Source organism: Salmo salar, chromosome 16, assembly GCF_965601325.2.
Source record: "Salmo salar chromosome 16, fSalSal1, whole genome shotgun sequence".
In the NCBI taxonomy this organism is placed as follows: Eukaryota; Metazoa; Chordata; class Actinopteri; order Salmoniformes; family Salmonidae; genus Salmo; species Salmo salar.
In genome coordinates this window covers 61,660,092-61,672,567 of record NC_138306.1, presented here as the reverse complement: position 1 = coordinate 61,672,567, position 12,476 = coordinate 61,660,092, and the positions used below count along the sequence as shown (strand labels likewise).

Here is a 12,476-nt window from a genome sequence, read left to right as displayed (position 1 = left end):
TTGGCGTGTTTCGCACCGGGTGAAAATTGATTGCATTCGTTTTGGAACCGGGCTGCCTCCCAGGCGTGAGCCAGGTGCCCTACTCAAAGCCCATGGCGAAGTTGGCTCAAATGAAACGTGAAGTAATTAGCACGTGGAGTAATGAGTAGGATTATGTTTTGTCAAATGCAAACGTGATTGCTTTTGATAAAAACGCTATATCTGCCTTCCCAATGAAAACTAGTTAGAAATGTCAAACATATTGTAGCGACCCTGGTTTATTAACATGGACTTTCGACTCTGCCACTTGAGCAGGCTTTTGTGGCACAGTCGATGGCGGGCTGGACTTTGAGGGTTCAAGATGTGTTCCCTGCCTGTTTCATTACATTGGTGTTGGAAGGGATCTGACCTGCCATCCATGACAATGTGTGTGCTTGGCCAGTGACCACGTTCCTGTAAGACTGCGTCCTATGGTGTAGTGTGAGGACGCGCTCTTTGAGGGAGTTGTGTAGCGACCCATGTTTATAAGCGAAGATATCGACTTTGTCACTTGAGCATGCCTTTATGGCACAGTCGAGACGCGCTGGACAAGGCCCGCACGCTGGTGGCAGCCCGGGATGGCACTAAACAGTTCCCCATGCATTGCCAACCAACCCGGATGTAATATAATTCTGGCCACATTTTGACTCAGTGGCGCTTCTCGGTGCAGGACGTGGAAGGGGGAGGGATGCACACACTAAACAGGAACAGGAACATGAATAGGTGCATCACCGGTCACTGAGCTAGCAAGCTAAAGTTAGCTAGTTAGTCACATAAATGTACGTTCAGCCTGTTAATTATTTCTGTCCGATTTGACTTATCTTACGAAGTCAGCATGGCTTAACATAGTTTCTTTCGTTTTTGACCTCGACATTGTTCCTCGATAGGTATTTTCATAGCTATCATGCTGTCGCTGTTAGCTAGCTAATGCTAGCAGCGCTAGCTAACCTCATATCTGGATGCCTCACTCTAGTTCCCGAAAGAGAGCAGCATACTGGTAAGTCAACTTTGCTTTCAAATATTGTAATCATCTGTAAAGTTGTTTTACATGTAATCATACAAGCTAGATATATATGTTTTGTTAAAAAGCCTGTTGTCATTCATTGGTTGTTTCTTTGGGGCTAGCTAGCTAAACTATCACTAGCTAGCTAGGTGGATAATAATGTGATGTACAGTAGGCGACAGTACCGTTACAGAATTACTGAATGACAACAATATAGCCTATATAGTCACTACTAGTTGGTAAGTTGGTTGATATGGGGTGCAGTAGGCTACAGTACAACATTCCTAAATTATAACAACGTAGCCTTGTGACCAGCTAGTAGTTGGTTGATCGGTTAGGGTACAGTATACAGCAACAGTAGCCGTCCTACTGTTTTGTTATTTGTTGGGTCCCATGACTAACTTATGTTATTTTTGACATGGTAAAATAAGCTAATGGTTGTGTACACTCTCGCTACATAGAATTGTGTGGTTTGGTGGCAGATTTTTCAAAAGAAAATAGACATACACTATATCATCATCAATTCTCAATCAGATGAGGTACACAGCTAACCCATATTGAATTTCATCCATTCTTAAATGTGGATACCAATTATTGTTAATATTCCAATTCTCTAGGCTGCCCATTCCCAAACCTGAAGCCAACTGTCCCCAGCAGGAAAGACCAGGAAAAGGTGTTGGCTTAAGGTACAACTTCCTATTGAAGAAATGTAAGACAACTCAATGTCATATTTACTGACATGAATAGAAGCATATAGAAGCAATCTATCAAATGTATTTTATAAAGCCCCGTTTCCATCAGAAGTTGTCACAAAGTGCTTAAGCAGATACCCAGGTTAAAGGCAGGAACCTAGAGAGGAACCAGGCTCTGGGGGGTGGCCAGTACTCTTCTGTCTGTGCTGGTGGAGATTATAAAAGAGTACAGCCATTTAGGCCAGATTATTCTTCAAGACGTTTCAGCGTTCATAGATGACTAGCAGTGTCAAATAATAGAGGGTGCAATAGTTCAGCACCTCAGGTGTAAATGCCAGTTGGCTCTTCGTAGCTGAGCATTTAGAGGTTGAGACAGTAGGTCCGGTAGAGAGAGGCAGGATCAAACAGCGGGTCTGGGACAAGGTAGTACCTCCGGTGAGCCTTGAGCAGGTCAGGGTTCCATAGCTGCAGACAGAAATAGCAGAGACTGGATCAGCAGCACGACCAGATGGACTGGAGACAGGGAAAGCCAGGAGTCGTCAGGTCAGGTTGTCCCGAGGCATGGTCCTAGAGCTCATGTCCTAATCCTTTATTTAACTTGAGTGTAGACTAAGCCATAGAGATTTGTAACATAATTTACCGTACTTGTAAATCCAGATCTGAATATTTGAAATCCTTTTTATTGTATGCTGTTGATAGTAATTTTTTTCCAAAGCTAATCACTGAATGTCCTACTACAAGGATGTGGTCAGGTTGACACTTCTAAGTCATAATAACACAGAACACACACACATATCAGATTGCAAAGGTAAGTACAATGAGTGGGTTGCCAGACACACACACAAACGTAATTCATTTGTTGAATTGTATTTATTATGGATCCCCATTAGCTGCTGCCAAGACAACAGTTACTCTTCTTCTTGTCCAGCAAAATTAAGGCAGTTATACAATTTTAAAAAACATTACAATACATTCACAACACATTAAGTGTTCAGCTGACCTTCCCTGTAGCTCAGTTGGTAGAGCATGGTGTTTGCAACGTCAGGGTCGTGGGTTCGATTCCCACGGGGGGCCAGCACAGGAAAAAAAATAAAAAATTATGCATTCACTACTGTAAGTCACTCTGGATAAGAGTGTCTGCTAAATGACTAAAATGTAAATGTAAATGTAAGTGTGTGCCCTCAGGCCACTACTCTACTACCATATATATATATACACAACACAAACTCCTTGTGTACGTGTGTGCACAGTGCGTATGTTATCACGTTTATGCATGTCTCTTCACAGTCCCCGCTGTTCCATAAGGTGTCTTTTTATCTGTTTTTTAAGTCTAATTTTACTGCTTGCGTGAGTTACTTGATGTGGAATAGAGTTCCATGTAGTCATGGCTCTATGTACTACTATTTTTCAGATCTGCCAACCTGCTCGGTGGGTGACAGGTAACCGTCTTTCCACCAAGCTGTTCCAGGCCTGGAGTGCCACGCTGGAACTTCCAGAGGCTTGTAGACCTGAAGCAGTGTGATGTGGTCCTGGTAATTATCAAACACACATATACACACTCAATCACTCACTCTGTCTTGTTGTATAATTATTTTAAAGTAAGAAAATTGTTCCTCTCTGTCGTCTGCTCCTGCATCTGCTACACTGGCCACAACATGTGATACAGGTAAGTATCACATGAATGTATACACACATGCACACTCTCCCACACTTGGGGCTCTATTCAATCACATCCGCTTTAGCCGACATCCACATAGCGGTTGTTTTGGCGGTGTCTGAGGTGGAACTGTGTTAGAGCTGGCAAATTCACAAGCGGCTCCTGGCATTATACCTTAAGCGGACATTGCCATTGGCTGCACGGAGTTGCATTAACAGAAATCTCATGCAGCCCTATTTACAAGTTAGAACAGTGGAATTTGAGATGTAATCTACACCTCAATTAGGCTGATCAAAATCATTAAACTAAATGATGAGGATTTCTAATTTGAGCGTCATTATTTCTATTGCTACACATTCTCGTTCTGAACTTGTAACGCGAGTAGGACGGGTGTGGTTTCGTGACAATGATCAAGAGCTGCTTCTTACCAAGGGCCTTCCCTGTGGCTCAGTTGGTAGAGCATGGGGTTTGCAACGCCAGTATAGTGTGTGCAATGCCAGGGTTGTGGGTTCGATTCCCACGGGGGGCCAGTACAAAAAAAAAATGCATGAAATTAAATGTATGCATTCACCACTGTAAGTCGCTCTGGATAAGAGCGTCTGCTAAATGACTAAAATGTAAAAAAAAACAAAAAAAATCAATGTTGACAGATCCAACGCAGTTATACCTCAGACACCACCAAAGCATCAGCTATGCGGGTGTCGGCTATCGCCGGTTAATGCTTGATCTGATTGAATCTAGGCCTTACACTCATTCAGTCTATTTAGTTGGATGATTATTGTCAGTTAAGAAAATTGTGCCTCTATTTTAGATCTGCCACGCCCAGTAGTTCAGCTGCAGTCACAGCAGTCTTCTGCTGTGGTAGTTAATTTACCGGCTGCACCAATGCCTACTACACTGGCCGTGAAAGGAGAAACCTTTTGGTATTCCTTGATGGATACAGGTAATTCAGAATTATATTGCGTATGCTCACTCACACCAACAGATGTACACACAGACATGTTTTGAGCTGTATACTTACTGTCACTTTGCTTCTCTCTTTCAGATCTTCCATGCACTCCACCACTGCCTGACAGCCTCACCCAGAAGTGCATACACGGGGCCTATCAGAGATGGGTGGCTGTTAAGGAAAAATAAAACATGCACACACACACACATTATCCACAATGTAAATAAGTTGTAATTACTTAATGTTTGCTCCATTTTATTTTAGGATTATAGATATCTACTCCTTTATAGCCATTCTCAATATCTACATAATTACTCAAACTATCTATCAAATCAAAGTGTGATTGATAATATTGTAAAAGACTATGGCTTAATGTGTACAGTTTGAGGAAATTATGAGTGCTTTTTTTCTGAGTTGAAAAACATGCCTCGCTCACACACATTGGACCCAATGTAAATCAGTTGTAATAACTTGTTTATTTTATGTATGGTTAATTTTATTTGAGGAAAATATCTGCAATAAAGTACATTCACAGTTAAAGCAATGTCTATTTCTCAGAATACAATGTGTGTTCAGAAGGAAGTCGGCAGACCTGCAACCCTTGGACTGTGTGCAGGTTTTGTCATCTGGATATGGGGAGGAAGAGTGCAGTTTAAAGGTTTATCATTAATATTCTATAATGATTACATATTAGAACAATACATAATATTGTCCAATAGTTACTGTATTGTGATTGTTTAGTGTTTTATTTACTTAATCCTTCCAAAGGAGGGATCGAACCATGTCTCAAGCAGCAGAAAAGGTCAAATAAGGTCACCAAAATGTCCATTAGAGCTATACACGACTGGCCCCTTGTGGGTAGCCAGCACTTCTGCTTCAAAACAAGCAACTCTGCTTTTTGTTGTTGTATTTAACCTTTATTTAACTAGGCAAGTCAGTTAAGAACAAATTCTTATTTACAATGACGGCCAAACCTGGACGACGCTGGGCCAGTTGTGTGCCGCCCTATGGGACTCCCAATCACGGCCTGTTGTGATACAGCCTGCACCAATTAATGATAACATTAGTATGATCTAATGTACTGTGAAGGTATCCCATATTGCGTAATCCTGGGGCTTAATTTAAAAACGGAAACTAGAGACCTAGCCAAGAAGGGGGCTCTGGTACAAAAACAAAGGTATAACATTTAAGTACAAGGGGTAAAAATACCATATCTGTGTCCCAAATGGCACCATATTCCCTAGCACACTACTTTTGAACAGAGCCCTATAGACCCCACTCATGAAAAATACTACTGAATTACTACACGAAACCTATTTGAGCAGTAGTGACTATGTAGTGAAAGTGTAGTTTATGCATTACTCAAGATACACAAGTAGAGTTTTGTAGTGTTCAGTAGGAAAACAGTAGTGTTTCCAGTGGTGATCAGGTAGATATTTTTAATACTTGGTACTACACTAGAGCCAGACTACCGGCTTTTCTCGACCACAGAAGAAGTCAAAACAGGAAGGAGTAGTATTTAGCTAGCAATAATCTTCCATCCTTTGTAGTCCTCTCTTTCATAGCCCTGTAGGTTTTTAGGATATACCCAAAAGCTCAGTAGTTACACAGTAGTCATTAAGGGAAAATGGAAATAAATTGGAAATACATAGTGTTCACCAGTAGTGAAGCATCCCAATGTATCACTCATTACTACTTAAATTACTACATAAATCACTACTGGTTTATTACACATCTCAATAGCAATCAAGTAGTAAAACCAGTAGGTTTTGTGTAGATCTTGTGTAGTAGTGATGAGTAGTAATTCAGTAATACTTTTTCATGAGGGTAATGTACTACATAGGGAATAGGATGCCATTTGGGACACAGACCTTGAGTAAACAGACCAGGTGGATGTTTGGGTTGTTAGAGGCCGGAGGTTAAATTCAGAGGACATTGTCTCGTAATTGTTATCTAATCCTGTAACTTAATTTAGAGTCTCGCATTAAATAGCTGTTGTGTATTTTGTGGTCTTGATGCATGGTGCGCCTAATGTGCCAACTGGGTTTTGAACCCAGGTTGTCTGTGCACCAGAAGACAGTGTTAGGCCGCTAAACTAATGCAAGCTAAAACCTGGGCATTTGTTTGGGGAGTTAATACTAGTCTCAGGCAAGTTTACTCATCACATAAGCATGATGCGGCAACGCATTGGGCAATGCCACTTTTTGTTTGACTTCCTTGAGTGCAGGTTTTCCTTTTCCAGTTTCAATGCCATTGAAGGCATATATTCCCCTCAGAAAATGTCTTGTTTTAGAAGACTTTATTTCAATGTGCCTATCCAATATGCATCAGTTAAGATATCTGTCACAGTGAGTTTGTTAGCAGACATGGTCTAGCCACTCTAGACCTGAAATGCAACTATCTCCAAATGAATGAATGTTAAATCAGTTCTTACATCTATTATAGACCTGGCCAAACAAGTGTGATCTGTGACTGCAGTGTAATCAATTAAAAAACAAGCCGACCTGGAAACCTTAGTTTAGCATAATCAGTTTAACTCAATGGGGAAGCTCCTAGTCTCTGGGAATTAAGTAAAGATTTGGGGAATTGAAGATCTGCTTGCAAATGGGCACACAGTCGCCATTTTCCAGGAGTATTTCTTTTTTCTTTGAGCCACTTTCCCAATCTGGCAGTCACAATCTGAAACATTTGGCATGCTTCTCAACCCAATTAGTTGGTAAAGACCTTTAGAGTCTGTTAATCTGTAAACAAACATAGCAATCCATTCATAGAACCCAACCAGGAAGTGAGCATATATCTAGTTCCATACCCTTTACACTAGGTGTGTGTAGCGACTAGCCTATCTAGTATCTGCTATGCTCACATGCAAATCATAGAGCAATGGCTTGTATTTAAATGATGAGGGCATAGGAACACTTTGAGTTATATAAGGTTATGTATGTCATTAAAGGATAGTTCACTATTTTACAACTTGATGTTAGATGGTTCTTTAACCTGATAGTAGTCTATTGGCCAAGAATAAATGTAATGAGGGATTCCGTTTTTTAAACAGCCACTACAAACTTCAGCTAACCGTAGCCACCATAAGCAATGTAGTAACAGACAGACAGACACAGACAGATAGACTGTGTAAATCAGTGGTGTGTGTGTGGTGTAAATCAGCTACTGCAGCTTTACTGCTGAACTCACTGGCACTTGACTTCTCCATGTGTCTGATCCATCAGGGAAACCCTGGGCTGCAGAAGGGCAATCATTAGCCAAGTGTCAAGTTTGATCTCCACATTCAACACCACAGTTCATGGTTTGGTCATGCAGTGATGTAGTCAAGTCACTGAACAGTCAAGTAGTCCCTGTCGAGTCCCAAGTCCGCAATATCTGATTGTCAGAGTCCGTAGTATTCGAGTCACGAGTCCTTTGGTAGTGCTAAAAGTTCGATTTTGAATTCTGGGACCCCTTTAGGTATAGAAAATATATATTACAAGATTATTTGATGAAACACTGAATTTGGCCTTACTGCTATTAGCCCACACAAACGCATTAAATAACAGATTTGTACGATATAAAAAAGATGTAATCCTAATATTGAGTCGTGTCGAAAGCATGTCAATGCTTACCACAGTTGTTTCAAGTTGGCTGGATGTCCTTTGGGTGGTGGACCATTCTTGATACACACAGGAAACTGTTGAGCATTTAAATATTTTGTCTTGCCCATTCACCCTCTGAATGGCACACATACATAATACATGTCTCAATTGTCTCAAGGCTTAAAAATCCTTCTTTACCTCTCTCCTCCCCTTCATCTACACTGATTGAAGTGGATTTAACAAGTAATAAGGGATCATGACTTTCACCTGGATTCACCTGGTCAGTCTATGTCATGGAAAGAGCAGGTGCCCTTAATGTTTTGTACACTTAGTGTATACTTCCATTCATTTTTCAAACCTACCTTCAGATTAGTCTTGTGAGGCTTGTGGGTGTCCTAGAGCAAAAAAAACAACATGTACGTATGTGTTTGTGAGAGTCTCACCTTTCCACAGAGGGGTCATACTAGTGTTTAGGCCAAACTGTTCGGACGCAACAGGCAGAAGTTTGCAGATTAGGGGTACCGACTTCAGACAAGTTCCGTGACGCTTGTGGGTGTCGTAGAGCAGAACGGAGAACACCATCGTGTTCGTGAGAGTCTCATCTTAGAGTGGTCATATTAAACCGTTTGTGGACGCAAGAGCCGTTTTCGTGAGAAGAGCGATTTTTTTTTAGATGTCTCATGGTCTGACAAACACTGCTGTATCTCGGCCACCTTCCACAGCAGATGTGCAAGGCCGCCATTGGTGGATGTGGTGGATTGAGCCATGTAAAAAAACGGATATCTCTAGTTTAAACAGACGGATTTTGATGGGAATATGTTATTATGCTAATTAGATTTTCACGGAGCGCAGACATCGTCTCTAGGGGGTTAGGCTACATTTCCTTACAGTGGTGCACATTTGGTAGGCTATATTCACTGAACAAAAAGTTACATTTCATCAGTCAATTGAAATAAATTCATAAGGCCCTAATCTATGGATTTCAAATGACTGGGAATACAGAGATGCATCAGTTGGTCACCTTAAAAAATAAGGTAGTGGCTTGGGTCAGAAAAACTGTCAGCATCTGGTGTGACCACCATTTGTTTCATGTAGCGCAACATATCTCCTTTGCATAGAGTTGATCAAGCTGTTGATTGTGGCCTGTGGAATGTAGACCCACTCCTCTTCAATGGCGGGAACTGGAACATGCTGTCGTAAACGTCGATCCAGAGCATAGCAAACATGCTAAAATGGGTGACATGTCTGGTGAGTATGCAAGCCATGGAAGAACTAGGACATTGTGTACAGCTTCCAGGAATTGTGTACAGATCCTTGCGACATGGGGCCGAGCATTATCATGCTGAAACATGAGGTGATGGCGGCGGATGAATAGCACGACATTGGGCCTCAGGATCTCATCAAGATATCTCTGTGCATTCAAATTGCCAACGATAAAAGGCAATTGTATTTGTTGCTCGTAGTTTATGCCTGCCCATACCATAACCCCACCGCCACCATGGGGCACTCTGTTCACAACGTTGACATCAGCAAACCGCTTGCCCATACCACGCCATACATACCACGCCATACATACCAGGTCTGCCCAGTACAGTTGCCCAGTACAGTTGAAACCAGGATTAATCCGTGAAGAGCAAACTTCTAGAGTAGGAGAGGATGAGTGATATATAATGAGAAGGATGGATGATATTGTTCTCCCCTAAGTGGACAGCTGAACAGTCATGGGGTACATGATGTAGATTAAGAAATGGAGGAAACTACTCTACACTCTACCGTACATCTCAACAATGTAGAGTAATTTCTTCTCCTTTTCTTAATCTACACTGATCTGAGAAGACATCTGGATAAAGACCTTTCAAATCAGCGCAGATTACAGAAATCAAATTGGGCTGCGTCCCAAATGGCACGCTATTCCCTATGAAGTGCACTACTTTTGACCAGAATCAATATGGCTCTGGTAATAAGTAGTGCACTGTATACAGATGTAGGATCTTAATTTGATCACTATTTTGTTGTGGAGAATTTTTCTATACAGTAGTAAATGCAAACCTGCAGTGTGTTCAAGGTTTAAAAAGGCTTTTAAATGTTGACATTTCCACTTGTAAATGTCAGACCTTTTTGCCCTAACAAAAAATGATCCATGAATTATAATTCACATTTCCTGTTTCTGCAGGATTATTTTCCTGCTATTGCAAACTAGCTCAAATTAAGATCCTACATCTGTAGGCAATAGTGTCATTTGGGACACAGTCAGGGAGAGTAAATAACTTTACATTATTGAGATCTCTCTCTGTCAAGACATTCCTCCATGTCACTTTGAACATGTCTTACAGCTGTGCCAAACTTTAGGGAGCCCCCGGCTTTAGCCTTGTTTGGGTAGCTTTGATTCGAGTTTGGGTACAGCAGCTTTACTTTAGGCTTCTCTGCTAGATTTGGCTACAGTCGTGTTGCGTGCCTCCACCCACCATTAAGCCCCTGAAAATGTATGTCTCTGTCTAATCAGTACTGTCTACTCTAAGCTTTAGCCTGGTGCCTGGCATGTTCCAGGCTGCAGTTTACTGGGAGACTGGACACGCAAACAGCACAACCCATGCTGTGAGCAGTGTCACATCCACTACTAACAGGGGGTCATACTGGGACTTGTGTGTGTGTAGCTACAGTACATTGAGGGAGCAGTGGCAGTGGCTTACAAGGCTCTCAGCCACCCCGGCTAATAGGATTTGGCTGGGTGCCAAAGGATTCCAGGCCGACAGAAGACTGCTTCAAAGGTCAGGGGTCATATGGAAACTTAAATAGGAAGCAGCGGGATGCCAAGGCCAAGCAGAGAGAGAAAGGTGGGGGGAGGTTGGGTTTTCTGCATCAAGTTTTGTTGATCTGCTTGATAGGGATTTGATCAGAGCCCCCATTCTTGCCAGGGTTGGGATTTGGTTGAGCAGGTAATTCGTAGGGAAACACGCAGTATTTGAGATCATGAAATTGTTTCCCCAGCCTTAATCTGAATGTTTTTGGTCTTTTGACTTGTTGGTAGTGCGAAGGCAACAGTGTAAATAGCATCAAAACAAGCAGATATCAGGTCATTTTGAGCAAACACACAGCGTAGCAAATCTATTACATGGAGTTTATACCTAGAAATGTCTGCCTCATGGCTCTGGTCCATCCCCACAGACTTACCACAAGGTCAATGAAGGACCCCAAGAGTGTATTAGGTTGTAGTGTGTATGAGCCTGTGTTCACAATGGAACCAATGGAATAGTCCCAATAGAAAAACCCCATGTGGCACTGCTGAATGGCTCAATCAAAAGTTCAAAGTATTTGAAAGAAAATAAATATTATTCAGACCCAGGTTTGATCTCCACCATACAGCGCTACACTGATGTCATCATGTTATGTCATAAGTCATGTCATATATCATCATGTTATGTATGGATTACATAAAGCTAATCTGTCAACCATCATGCCATTGTTTGCAGTAGCTTATGATGGGACTACTCATTAATGAAGCTGATCTGAGATCTGTCATTCCTGTGTTTTTCCCATAGCCTAATGTTGATACTCCTCAGTAAACATGCCCCGAGGAGTGTGTTTTCACCATGTTCAGCAGCGTGAGCTGATTATGCTGTTATCGTTGGCATGACCATAAAAACCTGGCTATGGCTCATAAAAGAGCTACGCTCTGGGACAGACTGAGCCCGATCGGGGTGTAAACATCATAATCCGGAGGCAGCATAATATCATTGAGTAAGTGCGCGCACACACACACATACACATAGATACAGACACGGAAGTGTCAAAGTCTGGCCAGTTGGCAAGAAGTGTGTGTGTGTGTGTGTGTGTGTGGAGAACATTTCCTGTATGATAGAGTATGGCATTAGGTAAAATTACTCTCTTCAGGTGAAACATCCTTTAGGAGTACGGGGTCCGTAACATTACTGATACACTGTAACTGATCACCTTTGAAGTTATTCCATAGAATTAACCATTTTGACCTGAGGAATGTCATTGGATAATGGTTACCACTTATCAATCACTGCTGAAAGTACAAATAACAAGCCTATAATAACCATATAAAAGAGTACGTTAGTGTAAGGGTATTCGGGCAATGTGCAATCAAAGTTTGATTAGGACAAAAGGTAACGCCTCTGAACAAAGTAGTGAATCCATGTGGTGAAATGGTGACGCCATGCTCAAGGTCACATTGACAGATTGTTCGCCTAGTCGGCTTGGGGATTCAAACCAGCGACCTTTTGGTTAGTAACCCAACACTCTTAACCACTAATGGTGTCGCACCTGCCGTCCAATGGAGTGAGTACATCTTGAGGCACTGAAAAGAAAAAACACACACGCGCACGCACGCACGCACACACACACACACTCACACAAAATCTCCTTGAACTAATTTCAGGTAAGGTAAGTCAGCAAACAATTCCTTTGGGAGCTCATTTAAATGGCAGCATCAGCTACAGCAGTAACTATGGTATATTATAACAGCTATTGTATACTGTAACAGCTACTGTATACAACAATAAGAGAGAGTTTGTCGAAATATAATTTGCAATGTGGAAAACTTGCTGCC

At 41.8% G+C, this 12,476-nt stretch overlaps 1 long non-coding RNA gene across 3 annotated transcripts; it reads left to right on the top strand.

Moving 5' to 3' along the window:
- The first annotated feature begins 710 nt into the window (after window positions 1-710).
- Window positions 711-4,859, top strand: LOC106574340 (uncharacterized). 3 transcript variants are annotated; one of them, XR_001321517.3, is made up of 5 exons: window positions 711-1,015; window positions 1,639-1,707; window positions 3,125-3,245; window positions 4,182-4,313; window positions 4,416-4,859. It is a non-coding gene; the product is annotated as an uncharacterized LOC106574340 (long non-coding RNA). The 3 variants fall into 3 exon arrangements; XR_001321518.3 differs by having other exon boundaries at window positions 713-1,015; window positions 1,639-1,730; XR_001321519.3 differs by having other exon boundaries at window positions 715-1,015; window positions 3,125-3,379.
- The last annotated feature ends 7,617 nt before the right edge of the window (window positions 4,860-12,476 follow it).